At 38.4% G+C, this 23,110-nt stretch overlaps 2 long non-coding RNA genes across 2 annotated transcripts; both read right to left on the bottom strand.

The window, feature by feature from the left end:
* Window positions 1-2,623: 2,623 nt before the first annotated feature.
* LOC134822236 (uncharacterized) lies at window positions 2,624-3,348 on the bottom strand. The gene is made up of 2 exons (XR_010161154.1): window positions 3,061-3,348; window positions 2,624-2,940 (listed from the first exon to the last, which is right to left on the bottom strand). It is a non-coding gene; the product is annotated as an uncharacterized LOC134822236 (long non-coding RNA).
* Window positions 3,349-17,622: 14,274 nt separating this feature from the next.
* Window positions 17,623-22,882, bottom strand: LOC134821873 (uncharacterized). The gene is made up of 5 exons (XR_010161070.1): window positions 21,494-22,882; window positions 21,129-21,246; window positions 20,829-20,918; window positions 18,959-19,063; window positions 17,623-18,772 (listed from the first exon to the last, which is right to left on the bottom strand). It is a non-coding gene; the product is annotated as an uncharacterized LOC134821873 (long non-coding RNA).
* Window positions 22,883-23,110: the final 228 nt, after the last annotated feature.

Genomic DNA, 23,110 nt, shown 5'->3' with positions numbered 1-23,110 from the left:
TTAAATTAAATTTTATATAGGTCCGGCCCCATCAATCAATGTGAAATATAGTATCAAAATTCCACACTAAAGACTCCCAGCACTCGACTTATATTAAGCAATTGACTTATATTAAGCAATTGACGTATTTAGAAGTCGTTATAGATTCATTCATGTCACGTGCAACTAAAACTATGTTTAATTTCTCGTTAGACCAAGATTATTAATGTAACAATTGAGTTTGGGTTTTTCCCCCTACAAATTGATTTCCCTTCTATCTCGCATAAGTGAGAGAAGCAAGAAATAAACTAGACCAGTAGGCTGGATCATGGATGAATTTGTATCACGTCGTGACCCCCATCGTAGTTTCACTACAGTGTAGAGTTTTCACTATACCGTAGAGTTTTTACGATACAGAGGAGCCTGCATTTGCATTTTTCAGAAAAATTAATTCTTACCATAATATTTTTAACCGATTTTTTTCAAGTATTAAATGTTATAATTTTTGACAATTATGAATAGTAATTAAAAGTCTCGTTATTATATATATTTAATAATATTTGTTACTATGATGGTTGTTCTATCACGTCGTGCCCCCTATAGTGAACCCCCTGTAAAGTTTCTACGATACAGGGGAGCCGCACACTTGTGCTCCGCGGGTCTTACATACAACTTAACCATTAACGGGTGATACTCGTAAAATGGTTGTTTCAAACTCTGCGCGCGTCCTGGTAGGTTATAAACCTACAATGTACCTACCTTTGCTCTATCCAGAGCCCTTGCGCTTGCAGTAGCGCGCGCCCGCCTCACGGCGGTAAAAAGGGCTCTAGCCATGAACCCACCCAACGATTTTGGCACCACTCTACAGTGGTGCCAAAATTACCCGCGCTTTTGTCCTCATATGCGACGTGTGTAGCCTTTCAGACATTGATTGCGTAAACGAGGTGTCGTACGTCACCTCAAGATCGGTTGACAGGGGGCTGACCATGCCCAAACCTAATTGATCATTGATTGGGTCTGAGGTCACGTGATTATGAGCCTATGAGGTCACGTGACTATGACGTCACCAGACCTTGTCCTCTGTTTCCCGCTCATTGGACCAGGTGAGCTTGCATGCTTGTGAATGTAGGTGTAAGTACAGCTGTACTGTAGTTCATACCTAATTAACCCCTATACACTGTCAATATGCACTATACACAGGAGGAGCTAAGTGCAAAGAAACTGCCACTAACTGCTACTAACTGCCACTAACTGCCACAAACTGCCACTAACTGCCACAAACTGCTACTAACTGCCACTAACTGCTACAAACTGCCACTAACTGCTACTAACTGCCACTAACTGCTACAATCGCGCCCACGCACTGCGCGCGCCGTTTGCAGCAGTTAGTGGCAGTTAGTGGCAGTTAGTGGCAGTTTTCAGCAGTTGCGCCGCGCTTTTTAGCAATTTGTCTTTGGCGCCTTACATGCCACATGACTTATTGACATTGTATTGGTCTTAAACCAATTTTATATTATTAGAAAATATATGAATTTAGGACAAAATAATTTACCATCGAAGGAAATAAATATTAACTTTTTGACAAGAAAAGCGATTACTAACTTGAGTTACACAAACACTGCATGGCAATACGATTACAAATTGTTTAAATGTTAAATCCGGGTATCGCTATTAGTATTGTGCTATTGTGCCAAAATTACAATATCATATGGTCAATCGTAATCATTTGCAATTTGGAAGACCCATCTGCTGATATGTAAACGACCCCTTATATTAACTTGATTGTAGCAAACCGCGTGATGTTTATTGATCAGCAGTTCGATAGGACGATAGTTATGAGAAAAGCTACAAAACTACAATTTCCATAACCAGTTTTAGAACTAAACGCTTGATTGACGGTTCAGAACTTTATTTGAATAACAGGGCCTCCCACGGATTAAACAGTTTTGTGCGGAGAAAGAAGTGAAGAGAGTACGAAGCCAAAGAGTTCTCCGACAATTGTTCCAGCTAGCCTCACCGCAGCAACGCCAACAGCAAGCAGGGACTTATCCATGCAACCTATACAACGCTGACCAAGAATGGACATGCCACGGTACCACTATAATATTTGCTTTGATTCTCCGTGATAGCACTAGCAGTAGCAGAATTTGCTGCTTGTAATTCCTGGGCGTTGCTGAACCTGTCATTCCGCCCTATCTGCTATAGGCATATTTTTAATCGCCATAATATGTTCAATGTTAAATCAATGTGTTTAACTTAATAAATACAAAAGCCTGAGCGAGGTACCGTTCCCAGGTAAATTCATCTTTGCAACTGCAAGTTGAATTTGCGTTTCTGAAACCACTCTCTGCACTGGTAATTGTATTTAAAAGGGAACACAAAATGATGTACGTGACCAAAATTATTCCCCGCGCGACGCAATTAGATTCTCTTTCAGCATTAACAATTAAGTTTCAGTTTCTGGGTACGTGTGCGTTCCATCTTCTCAGAATTAGGCAACGGTAAGTTTAATCTTTAACTTTAACTGTTTTGAAACAGGTGCTGTTATTTCATGCTGGGAATCCCAAAAAGTGCTTGATCGGCCAGTTCATCATTGTTGTTGGAACCCTGTTCTTGGGTTAATTAAATAACAAATAATACTCAATTATTATAAATACAAATTAGATGAATAAAGAGGTTATACAAATAAATGGTGTTTCAAATGTAACCTTGTTACTCTATGTACTCACCCTCAAGTAGTGAATGAGTGATTGAAATGTGATTGGTGTGACTCAGTAACTCACACTGCTCTAACTAATACACAATTCAATACTAAACTAAATAATGTCTTTTTACTATTAGATTAACCAACTATTAAATTAAAACTACTACTCTGATGATGATGTTCTTCTTACTATATGAGGGACTTCTGAATGATGAGGACTTCAACTAAACTGGAACTGATAACTATAATAAAAAACCCTGGGGGAAAACTACCGTGAGTAAAGTGAAAGGTAATCCACGTGAAACTATAAATGAAAGTGAAAGAGGAAGCGGGAACTCCTAGACTAAACTACTAAACTATAACTATAAACTACTTACCACTCTTTCCACGTCACAGAACACAGATAGTATCTGTCGACTGGAATCTGTGGGATCACTAAAACAACGTCACTCCTCTCCCTTCTGCTACGCTAGAGTCTGGAGTCGACAACGTCACTCCTCTCCCTTCTGCTTCGCTAGAGTCTGGAGTCAACTAAACACTGGACACTCCTCTCTCTTCTGTTACTTCAACTAGAGTCTGGAGTCGAGCCTTGTCTGCCTTCTGGAGTCCCTTTACCCCAACACTGTATATACAATCACTGGAACTAAACCTTTGCTAAAGTGAGATACAGGGTTAGTAATATGTAAGTACAAAAACAAGCTACAAATAGAATTAAGATTCTAACAATTGTGTCTTGCTAAATACCTGGTTAGTTTCATTATGCTTCGACTAATCATCACTGTTGGATTGGGGATGGTATTCAACTGTTGAGGGCCTACTGTAACAGCCATTGATACGCTTATAGTTATCAGACAGCAACTAACTGATATCCAATGGGTCTCAGTCATAGAACAATACAGGCTCAACGGTGGCTCGGAAAAGTATAATCTTCATGGTCTTATATATGATTTTGGTCTATTAGAACGAGTTTGAAGCCAAGATCACGACCTTCTATGACTTTTGCACAACACAGCTTCAATATAAGTAATGACAAACAGGTAGCGTATTCCCTTGCATAACTCCTGCAAGAATGAATTTTTCCATTATAGTGTCGAATCAGGCTAACTTATGGGCCTTGGAATATTATACGGATACCGTAGGCATGCTGTCAGTATGTTCATCAGAATACCCCGAGCGGGTCTCTCTCAACTGATAAGGATCATGCGGTTGAGAGTTTTGCTGACAATTGATGATGGTGATCCATTTAATGTAGTTGTCAGCCTCGGTGAGATTTCCTATTTTGGACATTGGGACAATATTGATAATCCGCCATGCATGAATGGGCGGGAGCATCTCCAATCTCCATCCACAATACTAATAGCAGTAGCACCGTTAAACAGATTAAGGATTATATTGTCAATATCTACTCTTTTTAGGATTTCGGGTTCCACACAGTTGATGTCATTGTCAAAGAGTCAAAGTATAAGTATTTACTTTGATAGACACCCGGCTTAGTTGTAGTGAACGTACGGAACGCTCACTAAAAATAGTTTGTGAATGCGTTCGCTAAAAGATTTTAAGGTTCGGAACATATAAAGGAACGTTAATCAGATTTAAAATATTAACACGTCGACACGCCATCGTTTCCCGCAATTTTACATGTTCTAGATGAGCTAAAAGAGTTTTAGCGCGCAAGCATGCACGTTTCAGGCCCTAAAACTCCGCTAGTGTTTCTGGATAGAAGTCGACTATTTATGCTCAATTCTCGAGCCGATAATAGTCTTGCTTAAATTTTCAGACAATAGTCTTAAGATTCCTGTTGGTTTCATCGGTGTAATTTATTAGAAATATTATCTGTTCACCTTAAAGTTAGCAAATTTTGCTTTTCGCAATTGAAACTATAAAAGCGATATGGTTAGTCTTGCCAACAAAAGGTGGCTCGAGCTCCATTCCCCCCTACATTCAGTAGGGTTTTGTGTTCACCCGGCTTATATATCAGGGATATGATCAACACACGAATCAGGATGTCTGGAAGGAGTTTCTACTTTCTAGATGTCATGGACACGTGGTGTGACGGCGCAACAAAGAAGAAGATACTTTCGCAGTACACGTTCTACCGAGAGAAAAGAGGCTTATTCTCTACTGACGCTGCCTCAAGTTTTAGCCAAGATTCTGACGGTCCAGTCTCTTGGTGGAGCAACTTCGGTTGCGAGATACCCGAATACGCAACTACAGTGTTTTGCTATGAAAGCGCTGTCGCAATCAACATCAGCCTCACCCTGTGAGACGAATTGGAGCTTGTACTACTGGACGATTAACAAAAAAAGAAACCGCCTCACAGTTAACAAGCAGCATGACCTTATTTATGTTAACGCAAGTTTGCGTCTTATGAAAAATTCACGAATTAAGGAGCAATAATTTCATTATTATTTGCTTATTGCTATACTACTACTAGTGACTTATTTTTATTCATTATTGTTTATTTACTGTCTAATTCCGACAACATAGTTTTATCTCATTGTATCCATTTAAAGTTAAAAACGGACATCAAAATGAACGATTTTTAAGGGAATCGTTAGGTATTCGTATACTTATAGTGTAGTTTTACTATTGTCTATTACACGTACGTGACCAACATTATTCCCCGCGCGATGCAATTACAAATTAGATTCTCTTTCACTTTCAGTTTATTTCAAAAACAGATTCGCGCGTTAAATATATTCAGTTTGCGCGCTTTTGGTACTCCCAAAAACTGTGAATTGCATTATTATAAATTTATAGTCATACGTAATAGGCTCCATGTCATTGTCCACAGGACTGGTCACCGTTAACCTTATTTAACTTAAACTGGTTGGAAAACGCGGATGTGTTATGAAAAATAATTTTTATCGCTTTGCCATTCGGCCGGTAGAATTAGATCAGAAAACCACGCGGATACCGATAAGACGATAAAACAGTTATCGAATTTTATACCTTTACCTAAGGCTAATGGTAATGCAACGCTAATGGAATACCTTGATCAGAAAGAAGTAAGAACTTTTGCTTTTGGCAAGTCTAGCATCTAACCTTAATGCAGCCTACACAGAACTAGGAGAAATACAAATTAATCAGCTTCCAAGTTTCTGTGACCTCTTACCTAAATCGAATACAGCTAATATATATCTACATGACTGCTCACCTGAAGAGGTGGCTAAGATCATATCGGAACTAAAGAATGGCAAGGCTAGTGATATACCAGTACATATAGTAAAGGCAGTATCAGGCAAAATTAGTCCACTACTATCGGTATTGTATAACGAATGTATGCAACAGGGAGTTTTTCCAGACGACCTAAAAGTAGGTAAAATAAGTCCAATATATAAGAAAGAAAATGCTGAGCTTCTTGAAAATTACAGGCCTATCTCAACCTTAGCGATATTTGGTAAAATACTTGAGAAAATTATATTCTCCAGGCTTTACAGTTTCTTTCAGTCGCAAGGATTATTATATGAAAATCAATATGGCTTCAGAAAAAATCATTCGACAAGCCATGCACTTAACTTCTCTGTCGACTACATTGAAAAATCACTAAGAGATAAAAATCATGTACTAGGCATCTTCATTGATTTAAGTAAAGCTTTTGATACAATCTGTCATGATAAACTGCTTAAAAAACTGAATGATTATGGAATTCGAGGGACTGCAAATAAATTAATAGCCAGTTACCTCTCTAATAGACAGCAATATGTTTCAGTACTTGGAGAAGAATCCGAAAAACTGTCTGTAATGTTTGGTGTGCCTCAGGGGTCAGTATTAGGTCCCTTGCTTTTCATTATCTACATCAATGAAATATATAGAGTATCAGACCTAGGTAAGTTTATACTTTTTGCCGATGACACCAACATATTTGTTGTAGATAAATGTATAAAAACACTTTACTGCAAAGCTAACAAAATTCTTAAACTTGTTCATCAATATATGAAGAGTAACTTGCTGCATATCAACACAAAGAAATGTTGTTATATCCACTTTAAGCCGAACTGTAGAAATGAACCAGATTCAAACACCAATGAATTAGAACTGACACTGAATAATATAATAATTAAAAAGGTAGAGGAAACTAAGTTTCTTGGAGTCATTATTGACCAAAAACTGAACTGGGATGCTCACTTGAGAGCGTTAAATCGTAAATTGAAATGTGAGATTGGTAGACTATGTGGAATCAGACGCTGTGTACCTAAAACACTCTATAAGGACCTGTACCACACCCTTTTTGAATCACACCTATGTTATGGAATATCTGTTTGGGGAGGTGTATCAAATAATAAACTAGAAGCCATATTTAAAACACAAAAGAAATGCATAAGAATTCTCTTTGGTGATAATGATGCGTACTTCAATAAGTTCAAAACATGTGCCAGAGTAAGGCCTATCACTAGGGATAAGACCGGTAAAGTTATCAAGCAGATGTTAGGCAAAGATTTCTTTGAACTAGAACACAGTAAACCAATCTGTAACGAGTATAACTTCCTGACTGTCCACAATCTTCATAAGTTGCACTGTTTACTGGAAATGTTTAAAATTAATAAGTTCCAATCACCAGTCTCAATGTTCTCTTTATTCAACAGGTCACCAAGACGAGACAACTACTTCATCCCACCCACTCCGTCCTCACTATTCATCTACCAATCAACCAGTATTTGGAATCACTGCCGTAAGTCAACGAGTGAAATAGACTTCTCCACTCCTATCAGTATATTCAAGAATAATCTTAAGAAAGCTTTGTTAGAACTACAATCTAAATATGACAGACAACTATGGTGCAGTTACAACTTTGATGCAAATGAATTATCATTGAAATAGGTTAATTAACTAAACTTAATCATATGAGTAAACCACGGTGTTATTGCAAAGAACCATGACAACTGACAAGGGTATCAGACCTATATTAATCTAAGAGACGAAACAAAACGAATCATCATACAACAAATTTTAAAATCCTGCGGCACAGGATCCTGTTGTTTTCCTACTCTGCCTCTCCCAAACCCCTCTCCTTCTCCTTTCTTCAGGTTTATTCTTCAATTTTTTAAATTAGATAGCAGATATATTTTCTTTCGAATTAGTAATGGCATTATACATTATTTGGTATCGTATGTATGTTGTGTTTAGTGTTTGCTAACTAGGTATGTGCTGTATATTTTGAAGAATTTTGAGGCTCACGACGTCTCGTCCCATGGGTTGAGTTGTAAGCTGAGTATATGTTCAAATCGCCTTACTTCGTATGGTGAAACATCGACAGGTTTGCCTTGACCTTTCGGACGAGTGTTTGCCCACCGGGGATCAAAAAATATGATCACCATGAACATTACTTTGACACGTGAACTTATCAAACGACTGTAATGATTCCATTAAATTTTCTTACTATATTTAGCTAGTTTATAGTAGATACACACGATCACAGAATAGAAGAGCACAATTGGGCTCTTTGTTCTGCGACCCTGTTTCCTCGGTGGGCCGACAGGTTTTTGTTGTGTAGTAGTGCTGGGGAAAAAACACGCTTTAAATATCAATGAATGTAAATATTGTTAATTGACATTAGTGCCACAGTTTATGTGGTAAAAACAAATTGATGGTCAAACATTATATATCGTAGAAGGGCATGATTTACCCACATCACTAAGCATCTGGATGGATAATTAGCACACAAGGATAAACTGACCTTTAAACATGACCACCAGCTATACCACGTAATCATAGCTCCAAAATAAATAAATTGCTCTACATAGAAACATCTGGCCTGATCTTATCACATTGTGGTCCCCTGGGGTTCGGTAAAGCCCTTACAGGCAACTGGGTCCTTTTACCAGCCACAATAAAACTAGTCATGCCAGTACTGTCATAAACTGTAACCAACTATTTAAAAATAAGATATCTTTTGCTAGAATTTTAAATTTTAAGCCATAGAGCAATCTTCTCAATTTTAAAATTTAAAAATAACATTTTACCCTAACTATGATGTGGTGGCATTTCATACTTAACTAAAATTCAACTTTGAAAGTCAATAGATTATTAGTCACAATGAAATTATAGTTTAAGACATCCATTTTGCATTGTGTTTCCAATATTATAATTTATGATATGTATTGATTGAATAATTGGTAATAAATTTAACTTTTGTTTTATTAACTTTTGTTTTATTAACAACCACGGAAATTTTCAGCGACATCAACGCTAAAACCGGAAAAGATTTTCACTTCAAGATCTACTAAGAGAAAGTAATGACATGTCGGTGGGGATCGCGACGTGATACAAATAGTATTGTATGGTATCTACCTTAAGTTATGGAACTGCTGGAGGTAATTCTTTAGAAGGCTTACATCTCGATCCCGGGGTGCGGATAGAAGAAAAACATTATTTATAGTCTTGGACACTTATAACTAGCTGATAGCACAGACTACGTTTTTGTTAGAAAGAATTAGGGTCCGCAGGAAACCATTGTAAACTGAGAACACAGAAGATGGCAGTCAGGATAAATTTTATGTCTGTCATGTACAATATATAATTATAGGAGAAACAATATTGTATAGAGAATATGTTATAGAAAGATATCATGTACATAAAGGTAAGTATACTTATTGGTAGTTGTGGAACACAACAAGAAAATTGAGAATAATCTTGTGCAAGGGTAGGGACCCAAATGTCGTTTCTAACCCAAATAAACTTTATAAAGGAGGCTTCTCATCAGTAGCCGCACCTCCTTACTCAGTTTCTGAACTGGAATTCTATGGGCTTCCAGACGGCCAGACCGAGTATTACCATCCCATCCTTCTAGAGTTCATCACAAATAGCACCCACCTTGAAGATCTTTGACACCCAGACACACCCCATTGGCGAACAAACTTTGGATATAATCTTACATGCTCCCGAAGGAATCCCTGGTTTATGGTCTTTCTCATCGTCACCAGCACTTTCGCTAGAGTCATCAGCCCAATCACTGAAGTGTATAGAAGTAAAGTTGTGTATTAGATCAATTTCTAATTGGTCTAACATTTAAAACTAATTCGTGCGTAAAATCAAATTCGCACGTGTGCACTTAATGCAGTTCTGGTCACGTACCGGTAACTTTAGGCTTTAACTTAAACTGTTAGGAAAATAGATGTGTACATGAAATATAGTACCGTAGAATGGGGGAACTTCACCTTGTTTTACAGCTATTTCATGATATTTAGAAAATACGACACGAGTACTTGAAAAAGTTTATAGCTCATATGAACAGGATTGGTAAAGCAAATGTTTTCGTATGAACCACATCAGCCAGGCATAAATAGTCAGCTAGATTGGTTCCACTGAAATCAGGGCGAAGTTACCCTGCAATACGGGGTAACTTCGCCATTCTGAAACTATACCATATTCGGTGCTAAGCTCCATACCACTTGAAACTCAATTATATTTCCTTGATATACCTGCCAATTTTACTTATCTAGCTCTAGCCTGCGTGTTACAATGGGCAATTTGGTCGCCGGGGTAACATCGCCATGCTGTGGGTAACATCCCCGGGATGAAGTAGAAATGTAGTCGAACTTCGCCAATACACGTGCGTGACTTTGCCAGCCGCGCGCGAATTTCGCGCCAAACTTCGCCAAACAAATGGGATCAGAAGATCAGGGTAATTTCGCCACACACAAATTTGAAAACTTTATAATATCAGTTGTGTGCATCTGATGCACACAACTGATATTATAAAGTTGAGAATTTAGTTAGCCATGATGCACTGCATCATGGCTAACTAAATTCTCAAGTATGAGTTTGACTCTGACTCCACCCTTGGGAGTCTAAAAGATACTGACCCCTCACCAGATGTAGAGGTAATAAACCTGGGTGAAGAGGAGCAAGAGTGCCCCAGCACTCAAGCAACAAGTTCAAGCATCGGTATCCCAGCAAGCTCAAAGAGGAAACCCTCGTTGGAGGTAAAGAACGAGAGGCAGAGAAATTCTCCTACCTCATTTCAACCCAAGGCAACACATAGGGAAGAACTGTTGCAGGATCGGGCAGAAGAGCTTCATCAAGCAAGAATGGGGATTCTGGCAATTCAGCAAATTGAGATGCAGCAAATGCAAATGCAGCAGGCTGAAAGGCACGAACTTTGGTTGGAGATTCTAAGGGTCCACAGGGACAACCTGGTACCAACGGCCACCTCTACCGATCTGCCTTTCTCGGCTGGCTTTCTTGCGGAGCTTGAGAATGGAGACATAACGGATTTATCGTAATTTGTATTATTTTTATTAAGATTGTTTTTAAACGCTACTACTACTTTTACTCTTGAAACACTATGGTTTTTCTTTGTTCCACACGGCACTAGTATATAATAAATAATAAACTTCAGATTTTAACGATTACATTTACTCATCAAACTATTTTAATTTTTGTGAGGGTCAAAAGTGTTAACCTTAGGTATTGGTACCAGTAACTACACCGTTGTTATATGAAAAGGTAGTAAAGAATCGTATCAAGTCATACAGTATCAAGTCATACGCTTATACAGCAAAGCCCTGGGAAATACATAATTAGTGATATAAAGCAACTTAACAATCTTACCCCTTTCAAACTACAAACAAAAGCTTAGGATAAAATTCGAGGTGATTGTAATAATTTAAATAGTCAATATAAAACTTCATTTATAAAGTAAAGGTGAGATGAAACTCTTGGAGTTCATATAAAACATCTCCAATGAAATCTAACAATAGACCCATAAAAAACACCAGGGGTAAAATCTATCAAATGCACAAACTTTCAAACACTTATATATCAGTCATCATTCATCAAATATGATTAAAATCTAAATCCTTAAAACACCTAACACATCTTAATAAACCAATAACAAATACACAATAAATAAATTATCCAAATCTTAAAACTCCAGTATCCAAAACTTCAAGTATTAAATTAGTTGGTGCCCCAGCTTTGGTGAATACGTTTGCAACTTGCAGTTTATTAGATATCCAATGAACATCAATATTATCTAATTTTACAGTTTCTTTTAAACATTCTATTTCATGCCTAAGTCTCTTATCCTCATTCAGTTTATTACTAACAATAGAATCACACAAAGTTTGACTATCAACATAACATTCAATTTTAATATCCTCAATGTTGAGTAGCTGTGATGTCATTCTGCGAAGGAAGATGCAGGAGTCAATTGCTTCAAGGAGTGCATAGGTTTCTGCAAACAAGGTGCTTCTTACAATTCGCTTTAACTTCTTTGAGCACCATATCAAAGGAGTGGCAAACTGGCTATCATCCGACTTAATGAATACTACATATCCACCCTGTGAAGCTCCATTGTAGAGGTTTTTGTGTGAGGCATCACTAAAGAGGATAAACTTCAGATTTTTCAGACTCCCAAGTGAGTGATGTTTGATACAGACATGCTTTCTCTTTAGTCTTTCTATGACCTGATTACAGTCATGAAAGTCCTTCACAGTGGCATCTTTGATCCCTGTGCTGGTGACACAAACCTGAAATGACACATCAGGCCTAGAGTGATTGGATACCCAAAGGATCTGGCCCAGCTTAGACTTAAGAGTATTCTTCTCATCACTGGAGAGGTCCCTGGTTTTAAGGGCGCCGCCTGGTATATCGATGGGACAAAGCTTTTCAATATACTTCTTCTGATCCATCTCAATATAGTGAGCCTTTTGTCGAATTTCTAGACCAAGGTAGGTGAAAGCAGATTTTTCTTCAATCTTTATGAGGAATTCGGATTTTACTTTTGTCATTACTTCTTCAAGAAACTTCGCAGATCCAGCATACATGAAATCGTCGACATGCAAGGCAAGGACCCCTGCAAGGTCTCCATCCTTTCTCCAGTAAAACACAGCAGGGTCTTTCGATTTCACACCATCAAAATCAATTAAACAATCAGCAACTCGCTGATACCACTTGAGACTGGCGTCTACTAGCCCATAGACACACTTTTTTAACTTCCATATTACTTCTGGGGTAACTTTTGCTTCTTTAGGAGGTTTCATGTACACAGTTCTCATCATGTCGTTCCCTTGCAAGAAAGCAGACTTAATGTCTAATGCTTGGACAATCCAATTCTTTCCCGCAATGATGGCAAGAAGTAAACGAAGACTCTCTTTGCAACAAGTAGGGGAATCACTTATGATGGACGATGTATCCTCAAGAAATCCCCGAGCAACTAGTCTAGCCTTTTTTGTATCGCCATTCTGTTTACATACCCAAGTACTTGTGATAACTTTCCTAGCATCTAGCTCTTCTATCCGAACTTCTTCATACACCTTGTTAGTTACCCACGAACTCAGTTCTAACTGCTTTTCAGTTGCATAGTCATCCAATTGAACAGCATAGACATCTTCAATTGGGTCGAAATCAAACTCATCACCTTCATCTTTGTTCAGTACAGTGAAGTCATCAATGGTAGATACATCTATAGATATGGTTTCATCTGTCTCTTTAACATGAACATTGTACCAATTCTTATGTTTGCCATTAGCCCTCCCTGCTCTTGACAATACAACAGCCTCATACTGTGTCCCATCATCAACAAAGATTATTGTTGAGCCTCTCTTAATGGCAATTGGCTTGTCAATCCTTTGATCCTCCTTAGTATTGACTGTGTTGTTAACTAACTGCGAGACTTGTACATGTTTCTCAGCTATTTCAGTCAAACTCGTAGGTGACGCAGCTTCGATTTCAGCAGGACAATTAACTTCAGCTAAAGGGTTTGTAGAAGGCTCTACTTCAACTTCTTGGACTGAACCATGATCACTAGAACAGTCAAGATCTGGTATTCTAAGCACACTTGCTTCTTTGATAGACTCAATATCCTGAATTGGACCATTTGTACTATCAGATTTAGGCTCATAGGGAACCTGGTCCTTCACAAGAGAGATCCTGCTCTGATGTACTCTTGTTACAAAGCTTCCTTGACGAAGAAATACCACTGTACTATCTTGTCCTATTACTGTTGCAGGACCCTTCCACTTGTCTGATCCCACAGCTTTGTAGTAAACTTTACTTCCAAAGGTTACAGGTGCTGTGTAAGTTCTCAGTGGCTTCTTCAAAGCCTTCATTATCCTATTGGAGCTTTCACAGCTTAGAAACATCCTTCTAGAAGCATTCATAGCATTAATATGACTAGCGACTACTTTACTTGACGTTTCATTCTCAAGAGCAGGTGGACTTGAGTTGAGGACATTGGGCAGGTATGTCTGTGTCCCAAACATGAGCTGATTGGGTGAGAAACCAGCAACAGTACTGAGTGAGTTTTTTGCACTACACGCCCAGCTGAGTATGGTATCAACCTTAGTATTTGGAAATTCTTCAACCAGTTTCAGCATCATCAAGGAAATTACAGCATTATGCCGCTCAACTATTCCATTTGAGAAAGGACTATAGGCAGCAGAAGTCTTATGCTCAATGTTGAAATTCTGTGTCCAATCTTCAAACTCTTTGGAACAAAACTCTCCACCATTATCAGAGAATATCAATGAAGGGCACCCAAAAACGGATATCCATTTCTGACTGAGAACATCAATAATTTCACTAGTCTTCTTGGACCTGACAATCCCAGCCTGACTAAACCGTGAGAATTCATCAATGATGTGCAGGTAGTACAAATTATTATCCAGCTTGTGCAAATCAATGGCAACCGATTCATTTATTCCCCGAGCTCTCGGAAATGATGTGCATGGTTTAGCAGGAGCCTTCTTGTAAACTTGACAGATCTCACAAGTTTCAATGACCTCTTGTAGGACTCTAAACAAATCTACATCTCCCAAACCAGCATCACTAAGTAATCGCCTGAGCTTGTCATATGAACCATGTCCCAGCTGACAATGAAGCTTTTTCACCGAAGCTTTGTCCAATTTCTTTTCGACAAACTGGCAGACATTAACGGTAGCTGCTTCTTCTAAGTGGTCTTCAAATGTATCATCAATCTCAATGTGAGGCAACATATCAATCATTATTAAAACTCGTGTCGGAAATATCAAACACATGATGTATATGTGTGACTGCTACGTATGTAAACTGTGAAAGTAATATTTTAAGTAAGAGGTCTGTAGTTTAAGCAGTGGCGTAACGAAAGGCCCTGCTGACCCCGCTGTGCAGGGGGGCGCCGTCTTAGGGGGCGCCAAATCGTCGTTTTAATGTGGGACAATTTCGAAAACTTAACTAAAGTATTAGCAAAACTGCGCGTTTTGCTCTAGATACACATTTTTTAGAGATTTTACCGGCGTATTCTTTAAAATCACCTAATTTGTTCAATTTTAGGGAGGGGCACCAAAAGGGGAGGGGGCACCAACAGGGGGGCGCTTTTTTCGGCAGGGGGGCGCCAACAGGCAACGTTACGCCACTGAGTTTAAGGTTGATATAGGTGTACCTTAAAAATATCCGTTTTAAGTGTGAGTTTAAGTATCAACTTAAGCGTGAGTTGATTTGGTGAATACCAAATTTAAGGGATTTTAAGTGTCACCCTTAAAAAGGGTGACACTTAATCGTGAATTTGGTGAATACCATTTTTAAAGTTGCCACTTAAACTCCTTTTTAAGTGCGACCTCATACTTAAAACGCTGTTTAAGTATGACCTAAAGGTTGGTGAATACGGGCCTAAGACTATAAATATCTAAAAAGTCAGTTTCACGAACTGAAGTATTATTTTTATTAGTAATCATCTCTGGAGGATATATTTCACTTAAAACTCGTTCTAATAGACCAAAATCATATATAAGACCATGAAGATTATACTTTTCCGAGCCACCGTTGAGCCTGTATTGTTCTATGGCTGAGACCTATTGGATATCAGTTAGTTGCTGTCTGATAACTATAAGCGTATCAATGGCTGTTACAGTAGGCCCTCAACAGTTGAATACCATCCCCAATCCAACAGTGATGATTAGTCGAAGCATAATGAAACTAACCAAGTATTTAGCAAGACACAATGATGAACTGGCCGATCAAGCACTTTTTGGGATTCCCAGCATGAAATAACAGCACCTGTTTCAAAACAGTTAAAGTTAAAGATTAAACTTACCGTTGCCTAATTCTGAGAACATGGAACGCACACGTGCAAATATGATTTTACGCGCGAATTACCCAGAAACTGAAACTTAATGCTGAAAGAGAATCTAATTGCGTCGCGCGGGGAATAATTTTGGTCACGTACATCATTTTGTGTTCCCTTTTAAATACAATTACCAGTGCAGAGAGTGGTTTCAGAAACGCAAATTCAACTTGCAAAGATGAATTTACCTGGGAACGGTATTTTTTATTTATTAAGTTAAACACATTGATTTAACATTGAACATATTATGGCGATTAAAAATATGCATATAGCAGATAGGGCGTTACCTGGGGACCTCAGGCTATTTTGTTCATAAACATAGAGATTAGGCGGAATGACAGGCTGAGCGCGGCCCAGTAATCATGTTCATTAATGAATAGAGATTCGGCGGAATGACAGGCTGAGCTGTAAGCGCGGCCCAGTAATCAACAATGCAGCTCTAAACGCTGCGGACTTGCTATTATAAAAATTGATGAGCGCTCGATTTGAAATCCCGACGCGCATAAAAACTGCCACTAACTGCTACTAACTGCCACTAACTGCTACTGTCGCGCGCAAATGCGTGGGCGCGATTGTGGATTGTAGCAGTTAGTGGCAGTTAGTGGCATTTAGTGGCAGTTAGTAGTTACCTGAGGACCCCAGGCTATTATGTTCATTAACATAGCCTGGTGAGACTGAACCCTCTAATACGCGCAGGTCTCTCGGACGGGCGCGTTTTTGCGCGTGGAATGCTGAGCGCGCAAAATATATGTTTTGTAATGATAATCGCATATCGGTAGACCTTTTAAAAGCAGTATGTGACAGAGTGGCAACAAGCCGACAAGCGACATGTTGTAAGTTACAAGTGCGGTAGCGTGATGATACTTTATGAAGTTTCTCATTTGTTTTGGTCAATTTGCAATTGCAATCCCGAACTTTGACGGATCAAAGGTTTCATGATGGTATAACTAGTATTACTATTACTTAATTGTTAATGATCACACGACAACTCGCCTAGCATTCCACACCAAAAACGCGACCAATGTCATTCCACCATATTATATATCAATCGTGTTAAAGAACACAAAAGCCGGAGGTCTAAAGGTAAATACAATCAAGTGGAAAAAGGTGGTAGACATATCACAGAATTTATGTCAACTTTCATATTTTAATCATTTTATTACATAATTTAAAGATCATATTCTAATAATTTTATTACATAATTTAAAGAGAACGGTTAATAATGGAGTCATTCGTAAACTATTGACAAATAGCTATTCACGAGAGTGCTCAGTTGTCAGTGCTATAGCCAGTACCATTACCAAATACACAAATCACTCATAATATTTTCAGCTTTAAACTTACCCGGGGACCCCGGGCTTTGTGTTCTCAAACACAGTAGTTATATTAATATTAGATTTTAGTAAATATGCTTGATTCATGACTGATACGTGTATGAAAACCTAAAACGGGGTCCCCAGGTACTCAATCGATTAGATATGTAAAAGATTCCGATACGAGGGATTATCATACCTCATGCTAGCTATGCATTTTCGTATGATACAGAATGACATTAACTGCGGAGCACCGTACTGAGTTTCTACAACAAGGTCTACACTAAACTGAAACAGTAAACATGTGAAGATGATTGATCACTCAGTACTCGACCAACTGCACGTAGCATACTTTAACACGTACTACTTCAACACGTACTACTTCAAGTAGTCCTTAGAGACTATTAAAAATCTAAACCCAAATTAGAGTGTAGAACGTATGTTGAAAACCCTTACCCGTACGACTACGACAAATTATACCAACATCCTTATTTGGTCATACTATCTGGTCATTATAAAGAGGTTCATAAAACGAAAACATCCAAATAATTGTTTATCAATTAAGATAATTTTACGTTCATAAGGCTCAAAGAGTTTGTTGGCCTATTCTTGCTGCAAGGAGAGCTCTTCGCTCTAGAGGTAGGTCTTTATCAAACAAGGATAGTGGGACGAGCTTTTCAGTCAGGTCCATGTTTGCCTCTTCAGGACTGCCGTGGTGATGGCTGATACTATGTCCACACTCTTGTACCTTTGAAGACTCTGTAACAAACGGGTGTCGGCGGAGGCTGTAGATTCAAGGAAAGGAGCGCTGAACCAAGCTCTCAAGTAAACGAAGACAACAAAGTGAGCCATCTTCTGCACGTTTCTCTTCTTCGTACAGTGAATTGGTATCTAGTGAAGAAAAGCCATCTTCATAATGTAGAATGTAGATGGACTTAGCCATCCATCTGGCATGGTGGTCAGCTCCAGGTCTTTGTATCTGGAAGACGTATCCTTTCTTCATATCTATGCTTTCTCTATGGATTAGTTTAGCAAGCTCTAGGAATTCCTTGTAATGTTCTGGGCTGGTTGTTGAGTTGACGGATGTGATTAATAAAGGATAGAATATCTCCTACGTCGTTCCTTTAGCGCGTAGGGATATCGGGAAGGACGATGTTCTGCAGATCGAGATCTTCCCAGGAGGTCTTCATGATCTTGAAAAGGGTTACTTCGAGTGATATTGTGTCACCGAACAGTTGCTTGGAGGCAGATCCTCTTACAAGCTCCGCCTCCAGGACGTGATGTCTGCAGGCCATCCAGAGGATCTGTCGATTGAGGACCTGCTGAAGAGAAGTACATGCTCTTTTGTGAACTCCAGTATTGGATGATGTCGTATCAAATCCAACGGCTATTATTTTATCTGCTAGGTCCGGTCGTCGAGAATCTTCTTCACTTTGTCTGCTTCGTCCTAGTCCTTTTAGACTGAAGAGTAACTAGTCGTACAGATTGCGAGTATCTTGTTCTCCTCCTCTTGTACTAGGACCATAGCCAGTCTGTTTACTTTACTAAACCCTCCGAGGTCTGTTTTCGTCAAAATTTATCTGTCTGACATCAGAGGTAAAGTCTCTTTTTATCTTTGCTGCTTACTCTGATCGGACTGTGACAACGTGCAGTGGACTTTGAGAGGGAAAACTGCTTCATATCCCCGTGTCTCCACTGAGCAGTGAGATGCAGTGTCTCCTCAAACCGTCACTGAGGGAAAGAAAATAAGCTACTACGTGTGAAAATGAGGGGAAAATGTTCAACTTCTATCATGAAATTACCAAATTAACAAATCTGATTCATTTTTAATCAAAGATGAATATGCAAGGCGGCTTTTAGTTTTAACAACCAGGGTTTAAGCCAGGAAGGATAGTTTTATTTTAAAATAATGTATACCTGATTTTTAGAGATACAACTGCAGCCAAGACTGATATCAAGACGATTGAACTCCGCAAATTTCTGGCCAGAAATAGATCATCTTTCATTATTGTAGATCACCTCCTGAAAAATAGGTGTGCGTTTAGAAATCTATTTAGAATTTATAAGCTAAGTCTTATAATATTCCAGTTACGTGGGATGAGTTGCATGGGTACAAATTGTCGGAAAAGTGATTGATTACGTAATATAAAGTGGTTATGTAATATACAAACAAACATAAACACAAATTCATGGGATAAGTGCGTGGCTGTATTAATTGACGTTGAATGATCCATGTTACGTGTCATATGGAATGTGGTATCTTGAAAATTCCCAACACGTTTGGGATGTAAAATAAACTGTGTCCTTAACAGTGAACATTCTTTTTAAATTTTTGACGGAAATTACCAGTAAGTGAAGAAAAAATAAAACATTGTAACCCAAATATCAACTACCGTCTTCAACCGGCGAAGTTTTCTTTCTCTTAGTAGGGGTGAGCGATTGAAGGGGTGATAGAGGTGGTAGCGTAACTAAGTCTAAAGGGTCGATCACTTTACCGTCTGTACGCGACAATTCACGTAACGTACTTAAATAATAGTTATTGACACGGTATTGTGTCGAATGATTTAGGGACAGTTCACATATTACGTAATTAGGTTATCACTATTGGCCAATTCTTACACCTCCCCACCCCCACTACGTTATCAATTTTACAGATAGTATAGCTATTGTTATGTGTCATAATAACACTAGCGTAATCTAAATCATTTGATGATTTGAAACCCCCGCCCTGCCCCATCGGCTGATCGGCACGCCCGAGAGCGCGGTAAAATATAGAAATATATGCTGAAGTGAGTGTGGTTTATATAAAACTTTCGGATACATTTTATGAACGAATTTGTGCGTGACTATAAAATTATGGCATGACTAGAGCCGCGCGCACGTGCCAGCTACCACACATTTGAAACTTATTCTTACAATAACACTAATTACAGTGGAATGTATAATGTCAAATGGGAGCGGTGTGTACAGAGGTGAGTGTAGCCGTGTGTACGGAGGAGTTGTAAGTGTCATCTAAGAAGATAATATGCCATTATTCCGTTTTATTAATATTACAGTATTAGGCGACTGGCTGGCCGATGGTGTTGTGTATCTTTTGGAAGGACAATACAAGGTCAGCAATATAAAGTATATCCCCGGGTCAAAATCAGAAAAAATCCTATATTTTAATATACTTTAATATACCTACAATTAGAATATTTATATTCTTCGCTAAGATTTACATGATGAACTATATTTTTCGCTTAGATTCGCAAGATAAGCCTGTTTTAGGACTAGTACATGGATTTACATCCAAATTGGTCAAAAATTGGCTGAGTTATGAGCTTTAAAAAATATGCCCACATTTGGGCATACGATTTTGCCCAAATTTGCTTTTGCCTAAATTCGATCAAACTTCAATATTTTTTAATGAGACTAACTCTATGTGAAAGATATACCTCAGTGTTTGTTGAATATAGTGAATACTAAGTAAAAAGACCTCTATGAAAAAAATTGGGAAAATTGCACATAATATCTCGGTTTGGAATACTAGCCAAAATTATGACTTTATTAAAATTGAAATAACTCTATCAGTTTTCAATATTTTTGCAAGAACTTTTTGGAATCGATTAAGAATTGCATTTCAAGCTTATTGTGCCGGCAAAAATTGTTGATGTAGGCCTCTAAGGAGATATGGGTCAACATCGGAAAAAATCCTACATTTTAATATACTTTGATATGGTTGCCCCCCCCCCCCCCCCCCCCCCCCCCCCAGTATTTGAGTGACACACTAACTATGCAGTTTTACCTGTTTAGAGGGGTTTTCAAAGAACGTTTTAGTTCCCAAAGTCCGTCTCAAATACCAAAAGCAAAACTACCAGTACCATTAGCTTTAAACCTGGGATATCACTAATTTTACAAATAATAACATAATATCGAGTATGGAGGCCGGAGGGGTTAGAGGATGGTATTAAACTAAAAGTATAACAGCTAGGCTGTAATAATATCCAAGATTGTCAGAAAATATCGTCTAATCAAGCTAGAAAAGTTTGGTAACTTATCGACTATCGAGTAATCGCACGTACGACAGGTTTCTCGTTTATCTCACCAAAAACTTCAGCAGCTTTTTTTCTCATCGTCAGATTCACTTATTCCATACGTAATGACCCTCCTGCTTCTATATCGTCCTCTTCAGCTTCTGTCTTTACTGCTCTCTCCGCGGCCATCTGTAAATGGGGGGTTGTAAAAAGATAAAAAATGTAGTATACAGTTTTCAGCCAATCAGAAGACAGAATGAATCAAACGGTTTTTCTTTCCAAACTGATCGCTTGTTCAGGTTAGACGATACGAAATTTCAGTGGCCTTTTACTCCCAAGTTATAGACATATTTCATTAAAAACACTGTTTGTGGCTCTCGCAAGCTGATCTGCAAATTTTATAGCAAACTTAATATTGTGATAGTGAATATTTTACCTTGAGCGGGCCCGTCACAGTTGACAAAAAGAAGTATCTCGACGAGGGAGCTGGGAGAGATAGAACTTAGCTAAAATGATAGGGAAAGGGTTAAACAAAGTTTTGAAAACATTAAAAACGAAACAAGCAGCATTAATAACAAACATGATGAGCCATAATCAGAGTAACACACCACGTAACCAATTGCCATGGTTACGCGCAAGTTGAAGTAACACAGTTACGATAGATATTGATATAATTTCATAAATATAGCCGAAAAGACAGACAAGTAAGTATTTTAGTTGAGGTTATGATATGTTAAAGAGTAAAAGGTTTTGCAATTCAGCTGGCTGCCAAAATCAGCGGTCAATCCAAAGATAGATTTTAGTGACGATCGTATAATAAACAACATCGTCACTAAAATCTCATTATATGTAACTACTGACAGTTCTGCCCGACAGTTCCGCCCAATCTAGATCAATTGCTTCCATGGGATGATGCGACGAATCAAAACAAAGTTTTAAAAACAACCTTTCGTTGGTTGTACGTAAATCCGGACCTCTGTCAAGGAGCTGGTCGGATCCACACTTGCCGGTGAGGAACAATTACTGAAAACTGTCATGATATTTCACTTTCACTGCTTTTTACTAAAAAATGGCTTAATTTGCATGATTTTAATCCCATCCACCCTATTGTTACTAGTAACATAGATTACTATTGAAAATATAGGTAGAGTGAATGGGTTCAGCCACAGACCTCAAATTACATTGCCCGTATGCATGGAAACGAGTCATCTTTAAGCAATTCTAAGTAGTTTTGTATGTATCATCGCGTCTGGATCTGTCAGCATTGATTTACTTTAGCATATTATGACGTTTATACTTGTCCGGCTAAACACGGCTTTGTATAGATACGATAGGAAGTCTGTCTCATTAGGAAGAACTAATAAGAATTATTAAGAACTCATGCAGACAATTTTTAGAAGTGCAGCAACGTGTGTCAAGGTGTGCTACAAATAGAAATTATCATTGTCAGGTATATTACAGCAGCTTCCTGTCTTTTAGCTTTATTTTCTAAGAATTGCTACGATGTTGCTAGGGGACCACTATGGCGTTACAATGGTGTTGCTGTGGCGTTGCTAAGGTACCCTTCAGCTCTGTTCAGACCATAAGTTGCTTTTAAAAGGTCAAATAAATATACTCATGGGTTTACTTTTAGGAAGTTTCTGGAGTCAAAGAAATAACAACACAGATTTTGGCTGAATTTGCTTGAACTTATTCAAAACAATTCATTTCGGCGTCCGGACTCTACGGCTTGAGACTCTCTTAAATGCACTCGCTGTTTACATTTGAAAGTTTGCATGATATTAACGACCCAGGAATATCTATAATGTATAGTACAGTATGACTATCGTTTTCAGATAAGTTCAACCCGCTATGTGTTCAAATCAGTGTTACATTTCATCGGCTGTATCATAGGTCAAGATAAATATTTCTTGATGAGATAAAAGCTTACTTTCGAAGAACATTTCCTGTAACCATGGGCACCCTAATTTGATATGGAATTCTATCTATTTTGATCGAAAATATGAAACAAATATTTCCCGCCGTAGAGTCCTAGTCTCTACTGCGCCGCCGT

The sequence above is a fragment of the Bolinopsis microptera genome, chromosome 10 (genome assembly GCF_026151205.1).
Source record: "Bolinopsis microptera isolate Bmic1 chromosome 10, MBARI_Bmic_1.0, whole genome shotgun sequence".
NCBI classification, from domain to species: domain Eukaryota; kingdom Metazoa; phylum Ctenophora; class Tentaculata; order Lobata; family Bolinopsidae; genus Bolinopsis; species Bolinopsis microptera.
This window is presented reverse-complemented; position numbering and strand designations above follow the sequence as displayed.